Source organism: Aethalodelphis obliquidens, unplaced genomic scaffold, assembly GCF_003676395.1.
Source record: "Aethalodelphis obliquidens isolate GAN/ISIS:26980383/991018 unplaced genomic scaffold, ASM367639v1 scaffold7, whole genome shotgun sequence".
NCBI classification, from domain to species: domain Eukaryota; kingdom Metazoa; phylum Chordata; class Mammalia; order Artiodactyla; family Delphinidae; genus Aethalodelphis; species Aethalodelphis obliquidens.
The window spans coordinates 42,856,037-42,870,550 of NW_020837951.1; positions in this window are offsets into that span (position 1 = coordinate 42,856,037).

Below are 14,514 nucleotides of genomic sequence, written 5' to 3' on the forward strand. Positions count from 1 at the left end.
TTTAACACCTCACTTACACCAATGGACAGATCATCCAAACAGAAAATTAATAAGGAAACACAAGGTTTACATGACACAATAGACCAGATAGATTTAATTGATATTTATAAGACATTCCATCCAAAAACAGCAGATTACACTTCCTTCTCAAGTGCGCATGGAACATTCTCCAGGATACATTACACCTTGGGTCACAAATCAAGCCTCAGTAAATTTAAGAAAATTGAAATCATATCAAGCATCTTTTCTGACCACAACGCTATGAGATTAGAAGTGAATTACAGGGAAAAAAACGTAAAAAACACAAACACATCTAGGCTAGACAATACCTTACTAAATAACCAAGAGACCACTGAAGAAATCAAAGAGGAAATCAAAAAATACCTAGAGACAAATGACAACGAAAACACGACGATCCAAAACCTATGGGATGCAGTAAAGGCAGTTCTAAGAGGGAAGTTTATAGCAATACAATGCTACCTGAAGAAACAAGAAAAATCTCAAACAAACAATCTAACCTTACACCTAAAGGAACTAGAGAAAGAAGAACAAATAAAACCCAAAGTTAGCAGAAGGAAAGAAATCATAAAGATTGAGCAGAAATAAATGAAATAGAAACAGGAAAACAATAGCAAAGAGCAATAAAACTAAAAACTGGTTCTTTGAGAAGATAAACATAGTTGATAAACTTTTAGCCAGACTCATCAAGAAAAAGATGGAGAGGACTCAAATCAATAAAATTAGAAATGAAAAAGAAGTTACAATGGACACTGCAGAAATACAAAGCCTCATAAGAGATTCCTACAAGCAACTCTATGCCAATAAAATGGACAACCTGGAAGAGATGGACAAATTCTTAGAAGGTTTAACCTTCCAACACTGAACCAGGAAGAAATAGAAAATATGAACAGACCAAACACAAGTAATGAAGTTGAAACTGATTAAAATCTTCCAACAAACAAAAGTCCAGGACCAGATGGCTTCACAGGTGAATTCTATTAAACATTTAGAAAGAGCTAACACCCATCCTTCTTAAACTCTTCCAAAAAATTGCAGAGGAAGGAACACTCCCAAACTCATTCTACGAGGCCACCATCACCCTGATACCAAAACCAGACAGAGATACTACAAAAAAAGAAAATTACAGACCAATATCACTGATGAATACAGATGCAAAAATCCTCAACAAAATACTAGCAAACAGAATCCAACAACACATTAAAAGGATCATGCACCACGATCAAGTGGGATTTATCCCAAGGATGCAAGGATTCTTCAATATATGCAAATCAATCAATGTGATACACATTAACAAATTGAAGAGTGAAAACCATATTATCATCTCAATAGATGCAGAAAAAGCTTTTGACAAAAAGTTTTTGACAGCACCCATTTATGATAAAAACTCTCCAGAAAGTGGGCATAGAGGGAACCTACCTCAGTATAATAAAGACCATATATGACAAACCCACAACAAACATCATTCTTAATGGTGAAAAACTGAAAGCATTTCCTCTAAGATCAGGAATAAGACAAGGATGTCCACTCTTGCCACTATTATTCAACATAGTTTTGGAAGTCCTAGCCATGGCAATCAGAGAAGAAAAAGAAATAAAAGGAATACAAATAGGAAAAGAAGAAGTTAAACTGTCACTGTTTGCAGATGACATGATACTATACATAGAGAATCCTAAAGATGCCACCAGAAAACTACTAGAGCTAATCAATGAATTTGGTAAAGTTGCAGTATACAAAATTGATGCACAGAAATATGTTACATTCCTATACACTAACAATGAAAGATCCAAAAGAGAAGCTAAGGAAAGAATCACATTTACCACTGCAACAAAAAGAATAAAATACCTAGGAATAAACCTACCTAAGGAGGTAAAAGACCTGTACTTAGAAATCTATAAGACACTGATGAAAGAAATCAAAGATGACACAAACAGATGGAGAGATACACCATGTTCTTGGATTGGAAGAATCAATATTGTGAAAATGACTATACTACCCAAAGCAATCTACAGATTCAATGCAATCCCTATCAAATTACCACTGGCATTTTTTACAGAACTAGAACAAAAAATCTTAAAATTTGTATGGAGACACAAAAGACCCCAAATAGCCAAAGCAGTCTTGAGGGAAAAAAACGGAGCTGGAGGGATCAGACTCCCTGACTTCAGACTATACTTCAGACTGTACTACAAAGCTATAGTAATTAAGACAATATGGTACTGCACAAAAACAGAAATATAGATCAATGGAACAGTATAGAAAGCCCAGTGATAAAACCACACACCTATGGTCCACTAATCTATGACAAAGGAGGCAAGGATATAGAATGGAGAAAAGACAGCCTCTTCAATAAGTGGTGCTGGGAAAACTGGACAGCTACATGTAAAAGAATGAAATTAGAACACTCCCTAACACCATACACAAAAATAAACTCAAAATGGATTAAAGACCTAAATGTAAGACTGGACACTATAAAAGTCATAGAGGAAAATGTAGGAAGAACACTCTGTGACGTAAATCACAGCAAGATCCTTTTTGACTCACCTCCTAGAGAAATGGAAATAAAAACAAAAATAAACAAATGGGACCTAATGAAACTTAAAAGCTTTTGCACAGCAAAGGAAGCTACAAACAAGATGAAAAGACAGCCCTCAGAATGGGAGAAAATATTTGCAAATGAAGCAACTGACAAAGGATTAATCTCCAAAATTTACAAGCAGCTAATGCAGCTCAATATCAAAAAACAAAGAAACCAATCCAAAAATTGTCCAAAGACCTAAATAGACATTTCTCCAAAGAAGACATATAAATGGCCAGGAAGCACATGAAAATCTGCTCAACATCACTAATTATTAGAGAAATGCAAATCAAAATGACAATGAGGTATCACCTCACACCAGTTAGAATGGGCACCACCAGAAAATCTACAAACAACAAATGCTGGGGAGTGTGTGGAGAAAAGGGAACCCTCTTGCACTGTTGGTGGGAATGTAAATTGATACAGCCACTATGGAGAACAGTATGGAGGTTCCTTAAAAAACTAAAAATAGAACTACCATATGTCCCAGCAATCCTACTACTGGGAGTATACCCAGAGAAAACCATAATTCAAAAAGACACATGCACCCAATGTTCATTGCAGCACTATTTACAATAGGGAGGTCATGGAAGCAACCTAAATGCCCATTGACAGATGAATGGATAAAGAAGATGTGGTACATATATACAATGGAATATTACTCAGCCATAAACAGGAATGAAATTGGGTCATTTGTAGAGATGTGGATAGACCTAGAGACTGTCATACTGAGTGAAGTAAGTCAGAAAAAGAAAAACAAATATTGTATATTAACGCATATATGTGGAATCTAGAAAAATGGTACAGATGAACCGGTTTGCAAGGCAGAAATAGACACAGATGTAGAGAACAAACGTATGGACACCAAGGGGGGAAAGCAGCGGGGGATGGGGGTGGTGTGATGAATTGGGCAATTAGGATTGACATGTATACACTGATGTGTATAAAATAGGTAACTAATAACCTTCTGTATAAAAAATAAATTAATTAAATTAAATTAAAAAAAGAAACAAAACAAAAACCTGCAGGGCTGGAAAGCAGGTCAGTGGTTTCCAGGGGATGAGGTTGGGGAATGTTTGATTACAAAGGAGCAACACAAGGGAATTTGGGGGGTGAGGGGTGTCGATAGAACTATTCTGTGTCTTGATTGTGGTGGTGGATACATGCCTCTTTGCATTTGTCAATAGAACTGTACATCAAAAAAACCACAATTTTATTGTATGTAAAACCAAATATTTTAAAATAAGTTTAAAAACTCGAAACAACAACAACAAAAAATCCCACTGTAACATAGCCAATAAAGTCAATGATTGATTAGGTAAGAAGGTGAAATGACTGAAATACATCCAGTTTTTTCTACTGTAAGGTGGAACTAATAGTAATACCTATTTCCCAGGGTTGTTATGTGATTCTGTGTCGCACAACATCTGGCACAGCGGAAATTCTCAATAAATTCTCAATAACCATTATTAGTAATAAAGTGTAGCCATTAAGCACACAAACCCTGGATCAAAATGCCCGGGTTCAAGTTCTCGTTTGCCCACTTACTAGTTGTGTGGCCTTGGGTAAGTCATTTTGCTTCTGCTCCTCTGAGTTCTCTTATTTTAAAAATGTGGGTAATGACAGTACGTACCTCAGAGGGTCTCTGCTAGGGTTAACTGAGTTAATCACGGTGGAGTACCTGGAACAGGGCCTGGCACCGCGCCACAGAGGGAGGGGGAGAGTTGTAAAAAAACGAGCGGAGTGGGAGAAATGCCAAAAGCTTCTGTGAGTTCAGAAGGGAGAGGAAGTGACCTGGTTGCATATGTGTGTGTGTGTGTGTGTGTGTGTGTGTGTGTGTGTGTGCGCGCGCGTGCGTGTAGGGATGGTTGGTGTTGGTCTTGGTTTTATCTAAATGAGTGGTACACCTAAAGTGAATGGGAAAAAAGTCAGGAAAAGACAAGTCTTAAACATTTATCAGGTATGCCCTTCAAGAACAACTTCCAACTGTGGTAGAGACACTGCGTATAGGGCCTGGATGGAAACAGACCTGGATTCTCCAAAGAGCAAGAGAGCTAAAACAAAGAAGGTAACTTGCTACATTAGCATGGTGTCAAAGACAGGGTGAATTTGCTTTAAAGGAGTGTGAAAGTTTCAAGGCAAAGTAGATCATGAGAAAAGAGAGTTAAATAGACCCAGAGACTCTGTTGAATGATTTAAACCTCTTATGCAGCTGACTGAATAAAGAGGGAGGTTTCTCTGTGTTTGTATGACCATAGTCATCATGATGATCACTCAGGTTGACTCCAGCGGATGCGTTGCCAGTGGCCACAACAGGAGAGGGGACTAGTCAATGGGCACCAGTGACTGAGGTGACACCCTTTCACTGGAGGCTGGTAGTGGTCACATGGAGCTGGGGATCCCTCACTAGATCTTTATCGCTGGCCGCATCTCTAAGGATCACATAAGTCCCAAGAATATGGGGAAAAGCATAATATTTAGTGAAATGAGAAAAATTTCTCTTCGTATGTAAGTGAAAAATATAGAATATAAAACTGTATATGGACCTAATTTGGTTAAACGTATGCACAGAAAAATGGGAATGAAACACATTAAAATGGTAAAGAATAGTTGTCACTGGGTGAGAATTACAGATGACATATACTCTTTTCTTTATATTTTATATCTTTTATATTTTCTATAATAAAAATGCTTTACTTTTACAATTAGAAAAGAAGGAATAAATACAATTAACTTAAAAGGAAAAGAAGTTTCCTTTGCAAGTTCATAGCCCTACATGTTGTTCAGCAACATATGGTTGTTTGCCATTTGGATGAAAAGGGCAATAAACACTTTAACTGCTGGCTACATTCTCTAACCTCTAGATGAAGCTCAGAGCTTCTCAATCTTATTTCAGATCCAAGAAAGAGGGTCTTTTATGCAGGTCAAAGACATAATGGAGTCCTCAGAAACCCAGCACGAGCCATAGTGGTTGAAGCTTGGGTGGGAGTGATGAAGACATTCAAAGCTCCTTCTTTCCAAGATAAGCTGCTTCTTTTGGACCACTTCCTGTCACTTTTCTTGCTTTTGTCTCTCTCAGCTACTGTAAAAAGATGGGATTTATATTTGCTGATGCTGCCATAATGAAGTACCATAGACTGAGTGGCTTAAAGTACAGAAATTTACTTTCTCACAATTCTGGAGGCCAGAAGTCTGAGGTCAAGGTGTCAGCGGGGTTCGTTTCTTCTGAGGTCTCTCTTTTTGCCTTGCAGATGGCCATCTTCTCCTTCTGTCTTCACATGGTCTTCCTTCTGTGTGTGTGTGTGTGTGTGTGTGTGTGTGTGTGTGTGTATGTGTGTGTGTGTCCTAATCTGCGCTTCTTTTAAGAACACTAGTCATATTGGACTTCGGCCTACACGAATGACCTCATTTTATCTTTTTTTTTTTTTTTTTTTTGCAGTACGCGGGCCTCTCACCATTGTGGCCTCTCCCGCCGCGGAGCACAGGCTCCGGATGCGCAGGCCCAGCGGCCACGGCTCACGGGCCCAGCCGCTCCGCGGCATGCAGGATCCTCCCGGACCGGGGCAAGAACCCGCGTCCCCCACATCGGCAGGTGGACTCTCAACCACTGTGCCGCCAGGGAAGCCCCTCATTTTATCTTAATTATCTCTTTAAAGGCCCTGTCTCCCAAAACCAGTCACATTCTGAGGTCCTGGGGGTTAGGACTGCACTTATGAATGTTGAGGGGATAAAATTCAGCCAATAAAAGGGTTCAGGTGTTTTCTTTCTTAGGGGACCATATCTCTGCCCAAAGAGTCAAGGAAGAATGAATGCAAGGCTTAAGAGAAAGGGAACAAAAGAAGCTGCTTAGCTCATGCAGCTCAATATCAAAAAACCAAACAACCCAATCCAAAAGTGGGCAGAAGCCCTAAATAGACATTTCTCCAAAGAAGATATACAGATGGCCAACAAACACATGAAAGAATGCTCAACATCATTAATCATTAGAGAAATGCAAATCAAAATGCAAATGAGATATCATCTCACACTGGTCAGAATGGCCATCATCAAAAAATCTAGAAACAATAAATGCTGGAGAGGCGGTGGAGAAATGGGAACACTCTTGCACTGTTGGTGGGAATGTAAATTGATACAGCCACTATAGAGAACAGTGTGGGGGTTCCTTAAAAGACTAAAAATAGAACTACCATATGACCCAGCAATCTCACTACTGGGCATACACCCTGAGAAAACCATAATTCAAAAAGAGTCATGTACCAAAATGTTCATTGCAGCCCTATTTACAATAGCCAGAACATGGAACCAACCTAAGTGTCCATCAACAGATGAATGGATAAAGATGTGGCACATATATACAATGGAATATTACTCAGCCATAAAAAGAAATGAAATTGAGTTATTTGTAGTGAGGTGGATGGACCTAGAGTCTGTCATACAGAGTGAAGTAAGTCAGAAAGAGGAAAACAAATACCATATGCTAACACATATATATGGAATTTAAGGGAAAAAAAATGTCATGAAGAACCTAGGGGTAAAACAGGAATAAAGACACAGACCTACTAGAGAATGGACTTGAGAATATGGGGATGGGGAAGGGTAAGCTGTGACAAAGCGAGAGAGAGGCATGGACATATATACACTACCAAACGTAAGGTAGATAGCTAGTGGGAAGCAGCCGCATAGCACAGGGAGATCAGCTCGGTGCTTTGTGACCGCCTGGAGGGGTGGGATAGGGAGGGTGGGAGGGAGGGAGAGGGAAGAGATATGGGAACATATGTATAACTGATTCACTTTGTTATAAAGCAGAAACTAACACACCATTGTAAAGCAATTATACTCCAATAAAGATGTAAAAAAAGAAACCAGAGAGTAAGCTGAGTAATCTGAGCCCAAATCTGCCTTTGTCTAGAGTGTCTATTCTGGGCACGTAACGCTCCTAAATCTGTGACTGCACTGAGGCTGCTTAAGGATTTGAAATCTTGGTTATCTCTTCTTTGGGGACATAACTAATACAGCATTAGGTTGATAACACCAAATGATTGGATGTTTCTACAAGGAAAAGCAAATTTGAGAACAGAGATATGTTAGAATCTTATTCAATAAATGCTGGGGAATCTTATTCAATAAGTCTTATTCAATAAAAGAGAGGTCTGCTCTGGTCATATTACCCTTAATGGGTTGGTCAACATTGCCATTCTCTGCTAAAAATGAGAAGAAGCATTCTGAGGAACTCATATGGAATTTTCAGTTAATAAAATGCAGGAGGTTCTCTCTCCCCTCTGTCCAAGGGATAAACGTCCATAGAATGTACTCTGACCTCTTCCCCAATCACAAAGAACCCTGAAAGTTTTACAGTATGGAACTGATGTCCTTGACCTATGGAAGAGAAAAGCTCAGGTCTATGAATTTTGCCTTTGCCCGGCCAGGAGATGGTGCCGTTTTTCTAGAGAATTGAGCCAGATTTAGCTTGAACTTTCCATTTGATCTTTAATAAGCTGTGTGGGCACCATGCTCACAGCATGTTTCTATAGATACGCATATATAACCACTTTCTAGAAGATTCCAGTTAACTGTAGTTAAACAAACTGGAATCTTCAAGCTTCTCAGTTTAAGTAAAAACTTTTATTTTTTAAACATGGGGTTAATTAGAGAAAAACTTAGTATCTTCTTATAAACATGTATTTTAGGAGCTCATGCTTTCTTCTCCTCCTCCTTCTCTGCCTGCACCACCCCCATCCCTTTTATCCCCTTTCCCACTCATCTTGCTCTGACATACTAGCTGACATCATCTTTTCTTACCCTGACTTTTGAAAGACCCGCTCACTGTCTTTCACTGTTACGTATGGTGGTTGGTTTACTGAATTCAACAGTAAAGTTGTATCTTTTGAGGAATGAATATTTCTAAATATGTATCTGAGTATTTATCTTTTTAACTATATCACTTCAAAATTGTTAACGAAAAATTTCAAACATTCAGAATACTTGAAAGACCAATATAATAGGCATCATATACCATACCCACCACATAGATTCAACAATTATTAACATGTTTCCATTTTCCTTACGGTACAAATATAAATATATAGATATATATGTATATATATTTATACGCTTGGAAGTTGGTTGTAGACATTATGAAACAGCCTTAAATATTCAGCATGTAACTTCTAAGAATAAAGACATTCTTCTACCTAACTGCTAATCACACCTAAGAAATATATCACACCTAAGAAAATTGACAATAACAATTTCTAAGTGTTACCTAATACCTAGTCCTATTCAAATTTTCCGAGTTATTCCCCCTGTATCTTTTGTAGCAAGTTTTGTTCAGTTGGATCCAATCAAGGTTCATACATTGCATTTGGTCGTTTTGTTTGTTCAGTCTCTTCTAATATAAAACCCCTCCTCCCATCCTCTTACTTCAAACAATGATTCTTTTGAACAGACCAGGCCTACTTTTATTTAGAATGTCCCACATTTTGGATTTGTCTGATTGTTTCTTCATAGACTTGTTCTTAAACTGCATCCCTCAGAGATCAGAGGCTGAGGGAAAGGCTTATCTGCTACAAGCTTATTAGGAAATGCAGCCTCAGGGAGCAGGAGTGGGTGCATATAGGGGGCATAAGGCAGTGGAAGAGGGTGAATCAATATGAAGACATGTGATCAAGCTGCCCACTATCCGGTGTTAAGCACAATGATTACTTTATCTTGTGGGATCGTTTGAGGGAGCATGTAAATGACTGTTTCGTAAGATAATCTTTCTGGAGAGGAAGAGGGAGGAACTTATTCATTGGCTTTCATATTCCACTGATGCAGTATTCACGTTCACCCCATGGAGTGTTGATCCATCCCTCCTTCCAGTTGGTGCGTGAGCAAGCCCAGAGCTGGCTGGTGGAATTTCAAACTTCTGTCTACTGTGAAGCCCTGGGATGAGAAGCTACACTTTAAGGTGGGGCCCACATGAAGTCTACTGGAGCCCAGCCACAGTTGGTTTCTGCAAGGATGGCTGAGGCAGAACAAAATGGCTCTGGAAACAGCTGAGGCTGAGAAGATCTGAAGTGGTGCAGGAGTAGTATCTGATGTAGTATCTTTTAACTAGTTCTTCTATCCCCAGTAATTTCTATAAACTGGAGGTCAGATCTAAGATCTTGATGAGATTCAGGTAAAACATTTTGGCCAGAAAACTTCATAAGTGGGGCTTCCCTGGTGGCACAGTGGTTGAGAATCCACCTGCCAATGCAGGGGACATGGGTTTGAGCCCTGGTCTGGGAAGATCCCACATGCTGCCGAGCAACTAAGCCCGTGCGCCACAACTACTGAGCCTGCGCTCTAGAGCCCGCAAGCCACAATTACTGAGCCTATGTACCACAACACCTGAAGCCTGCGCGCCTAGAGCCCATGCTCCACAACAAGAGAAATCACCACAATGAGAAGCCCGTGCACCGCAACAATGAGTAGCCCCTGCTCGCCGCAACTAGAGAAAGACTGCGAGCATCAACGAAGACCCAATGCAGCCAAAAACAAATAAAAATAAATAAATTTATTAAAAAAGAAAACTTCATAAGTGATGTTGTGTGCTTCATGTTACAACACATCAGAAGGCACAAAATGGCAGGTTGTCCCACTATTAGTGATGCTAAGTCCTTTGGTTTGGTTATGACCACTAGATCTATTCAGTGTAAAACTCTGTCTTCCCCTCTGCAATCAGTGTATATATCTGGGGCGATATGACACTGTCCTTTCCCTAGCAATCTTTTATGAGTTTTTTGTTTTTGATATTGAGTTGTATGAGCTGTTTATAAATTGTGGACATTAACCCCTTATCAGTTATATCATTTACAAATATTTTCTCACATTGGGTAGGTTGTCTTTTCATTTTGTCAGTGGTTTCCTTTGCTGTACAAAAGCTTTTAAGTTTAGTTAGGTCCCATTTGTTTATTTTTGCTTTTATTTCTTTTGCCTTAGGAGACAAATCCAAAAAAATATTGCTAAGATTTATGTCAGAGTGTTCTGCCTATGTTCTCTTCTAGGAGTTTTATGGTTTCAGGTCTTATATTTAGGTCTTCAATCCACTTTGAGTTTATTTTTGTAATATGGTGTGAGGAAATGTTATCTCATTTTTCTCCACGTATTATAGCTGTCCAGTTTTCCCAAAACCACTTGTTGAAGAGAAAATCTTTTCTCTATTGTATATTCTTGCCTGCTTTGTCGTTGATTAATTGTCCATAAATCCATGGTTTATTTCTGCGCTCTCTATTCTGTTCTGTTGATCTATGTGTCTGTTTTTTGTGCCAGTACCATACCGTTTTGATTACTGTAGCTTTGTAGTATAGTGGGCAGTCAGGGAGCGTGATTCCTTCAGCTCTGTTCTTCTTTCTCAAGATTGTTTTGACTATTGATCCTTTTGTGCTTCCATACAAATTTTAAAATGATTTGTTCTAGTTCTGTGAAAAATGCCATTGGTATTTTAATAGGGATTGCATTGAATCTGTAGATTGCTTTGGGTATAGTGGATATCTTAACAATACTAATTCTTCCAATCCAAGAACATGGGATACCTTTCCTTTCTTTGCATCATTTTTGAATTCATTCATCAATGTTTTATAGTTTTCAGAATATACTTCTTTCACTTCCTTGGTTAAGTTTATTCCTAGGTATTTTATTCTTTCTGATGTTATTGTGAATGGGATTGTTACCTTAATTTCCCTTTCTGATATTTCATTGATGTGTATAGAAATGCAACAGATTTCTGTATATTAATCTCATATCTTGCAACTTTACTGAATTCATTTATTAGTTCTAACAGTTTTTTGGTGGAGACTTCAGGGTTTTCTATATACAGTATCATGTCATCTGCAAATAGTGACAGTTTTACTTCTTCCTTTCCAATCTGGATGCATTTTATTTCTTTTTCTTCTCTGATTGCTGTGGCTAGGACTTCCAATCCTATGTTAAATAGAAGGGGTGAAAGTGGGCACCTTGCCTTGTTTCTGATTTTAGAGGAAAAGCTTTATGCTTTTCAGCATTGAGTATGACGTAGGTTTGTCATAAAGAGCCTTTATTATGTTGAGATATGTACCCTCTATACTGAATTTCATGAGAGTTTTCCCTAGTAATCTTTTTTTTTTAATGGCATTACCCCTATCGGGACATTTATTCTTTTTTTTTTTAACATCTTTATTGGAGTATAATTGCTTCACAATGCTGTGTTAGTTTCTGCTGCATAACAAAGTGAATCAGCCACATGCATACATATATCCCCATATCCCCTCCCTCTTGTGCCTCCCTCCCACCCTCCCTATCCCATGCCTCTAGGTCTTTGAAAAGCCCCGAGCTGATCTCTTGGTGCTATGCTGCTGCTTCTCACTAGCCATCTATTTTACATTTGGTAGTGTATATATGTCAATGCTACTCTCACTTCGCCCCAGCTTCCCCTTTCCCCACGCTGTGTCCTCAAGTCCATTCTCTATGTTTGCAGCTTTATTTTTGCCCTGCCACTAGGTTCATCAGTACCATTTTTTTTTAGATTCCATATATATGTGTTAGCATACAGTATTTGTTTTTCTCTTTCTGACTTACTTCACTCTGTATGACAGACTCTAGGTCCATCCACCTCACTACAAATAACTCAATTTCATTTCTTTTTATGGTTGAGTAATATTCCATTGTATATATGTGCTACTTCTTCCTTATCCTTTCATCTGTCAATGGACACTTAGGTTGCTTCCATGTCCTGCTATTGTAAATAGTGCCACAATGAACATTGTGGTACATGTCTCTTTTCTTTTTTTTTTTTGTGGTACGCGGGCCTCTCACTGCTGTGGTCTCTCCTGTCGCGGAGCACAGGCTCCGGACACACAGGCCCAGTGGCCATGGCTCTCGGGCCTAGCTGCTCCGTGGCACATGGGATCTTCCCGGACCGGGGCATGAACCCGTGTCCCCTGCATCGGCAGGTGGACTCTCAACCACTGCGCCACCAGGGAAGCCCCATGTCTCTTTTCGAATTATGGTTTTCTCAGGGTATATGCCCAGTAGGGGGATTGCCGGGTCGTATGGTAGTTCTATTTTTAGTTTTTTAAGGAATCTCCATACTGTTCTCCATAGGGACTGTATCAATTTACATTCCCACCAACAGTGCAGGAGGGTTCCCTTTTCACCACACCCTCTCCAGCATTTATTGTTTCTAGATTTTTTGATAATGGCCACTCTGACTGGTGTAAGGTGATACCTCATTGTAGCTTTGATTTGCATTTCTCTAATAAGTAGTGATGTTGAGCATCTTTTCATGTGCCTCTTGGCCATCTGTGTGTCTTCTTTGGAGAAATGTCTATTTAGGTCTTCCACCCATTTTTTAAAAAAATTTATTTATTTATGGCTGTGTTGGGTCTTCATTTCTCTGCGAGGGCTTTCTCTAGTTGTGCAAGCTGGGACCACTCTTCATCGCGGTGCGCAGGCCTCTCACTATCGCGGCCTCTCTTGCTGTGGAGCACAGGCTCCAGATGTGCAGGCTCAGTAGTTGTGGCGCATGGGCTTAGTTGCTCCGCGGCATGTGGGATCTTTGCAGACCAGGGCTCGAACCTGTGTCCCCTGCATCGGCAGGCAGACTCTCAACCACAATGCCACCAGGGAAGCCCCCCACCCATTTTTTAATTGGGTTGTTTGTTTTTTTGATATTGAGCTCCATGAGCTGTTTGTATACTTTGGAGATTAATCCTTTGTCTGTTGTTTCATTTGCAAATAATTTCTCACATTCTGAGCGTTATCTTTTCATCTTGTTTATGGTTTCCTTTGCTATGCAAAAGCTTTTACGTTTCATTAGGTCCCATTTGTTTATTTTTGTTTCTATTACTCTAGGAGGTGGATCAAAAAAGATCTTGCTGTGGTTTATGTCAAAGAGTGTTCTTCCTATGCTTTCCTCTAAGAGTTTTATAGTGTCCAGTCTTACATTTAGGTCTTTAATCCATTTGGAGTTTATTTTTCTGCATGGTGTTAGGTAGTGTTCTAATTTTATTCCTTTACATGTAGCTGTACTGTTTTCCCAGCACCACTTATTGAAGAGGCTGTCTTTTCTCCATTGTATGTTCTTGCCTCCTTTGTTGTACATTAGGTGACCATATGTGCGTGGGTTTATCTCTGGGCTTTCTATCCTGTACCATTGATCTATATTTCTGTTTTTGTGCCACTACCATACTGTCTTTTTTTTAAAAAATATTTTTCCTTTTATTTATTTTTTTTGGGGGGGGTTAATTTATTTAATTTATTTTTGGACATGTTGGGTCCTCGCTGCACATGGTCTCTCCCCAGTTTCAGCAAGCAGGGGCCTCTCCTCGTTGCAGAGTGTGGACCTCTCACTGTGGTGGCCTCTCGTTGCGGAACATGGGCCCCAGGTGTGTGGGCTTCAGAAGTTGTGGCTTATGGGCTCCCGAGCTCAGGCTCAGCAGCCATGGCACATGGGCTCAGTCGCTCCGTGGCATGTGGGATCCTCCCGGACCAGGGCCTGAACCCACGTGCCCTGCACTGGCAGGCGGACTTTCAACCATTGCGCCACCAGGGAAACCTCATACTGTCTTGATTACTGTAGCTTTGTAGTATAGTTTGAAGTCGGGGAACCTGATTCCTCCAGCTCCATATTTCTTTCTCAAGACTGCTTTGGCTATTTGGGGTCTTTTGTGTTTCCATACAAATTGCAAATTTTTTTGTTCTAATTCTGTGAAAAATGTCATTGGTAGTTTGATAAGGATTGCATTGAATCTGTAAATTGCTTTGGGTAGTATAGTCATTTTTCACAATGTTGATTCTTCCAATCCAAGAGCATGGTATATCTTTCCATCTGTTTGTATCATCTTTAATTTCTTTCATCAGTGTCTTATAGTTTTCTGAGTACAGGTCTTTTGTCTCCTTGGTAGGTTTATTCGTAG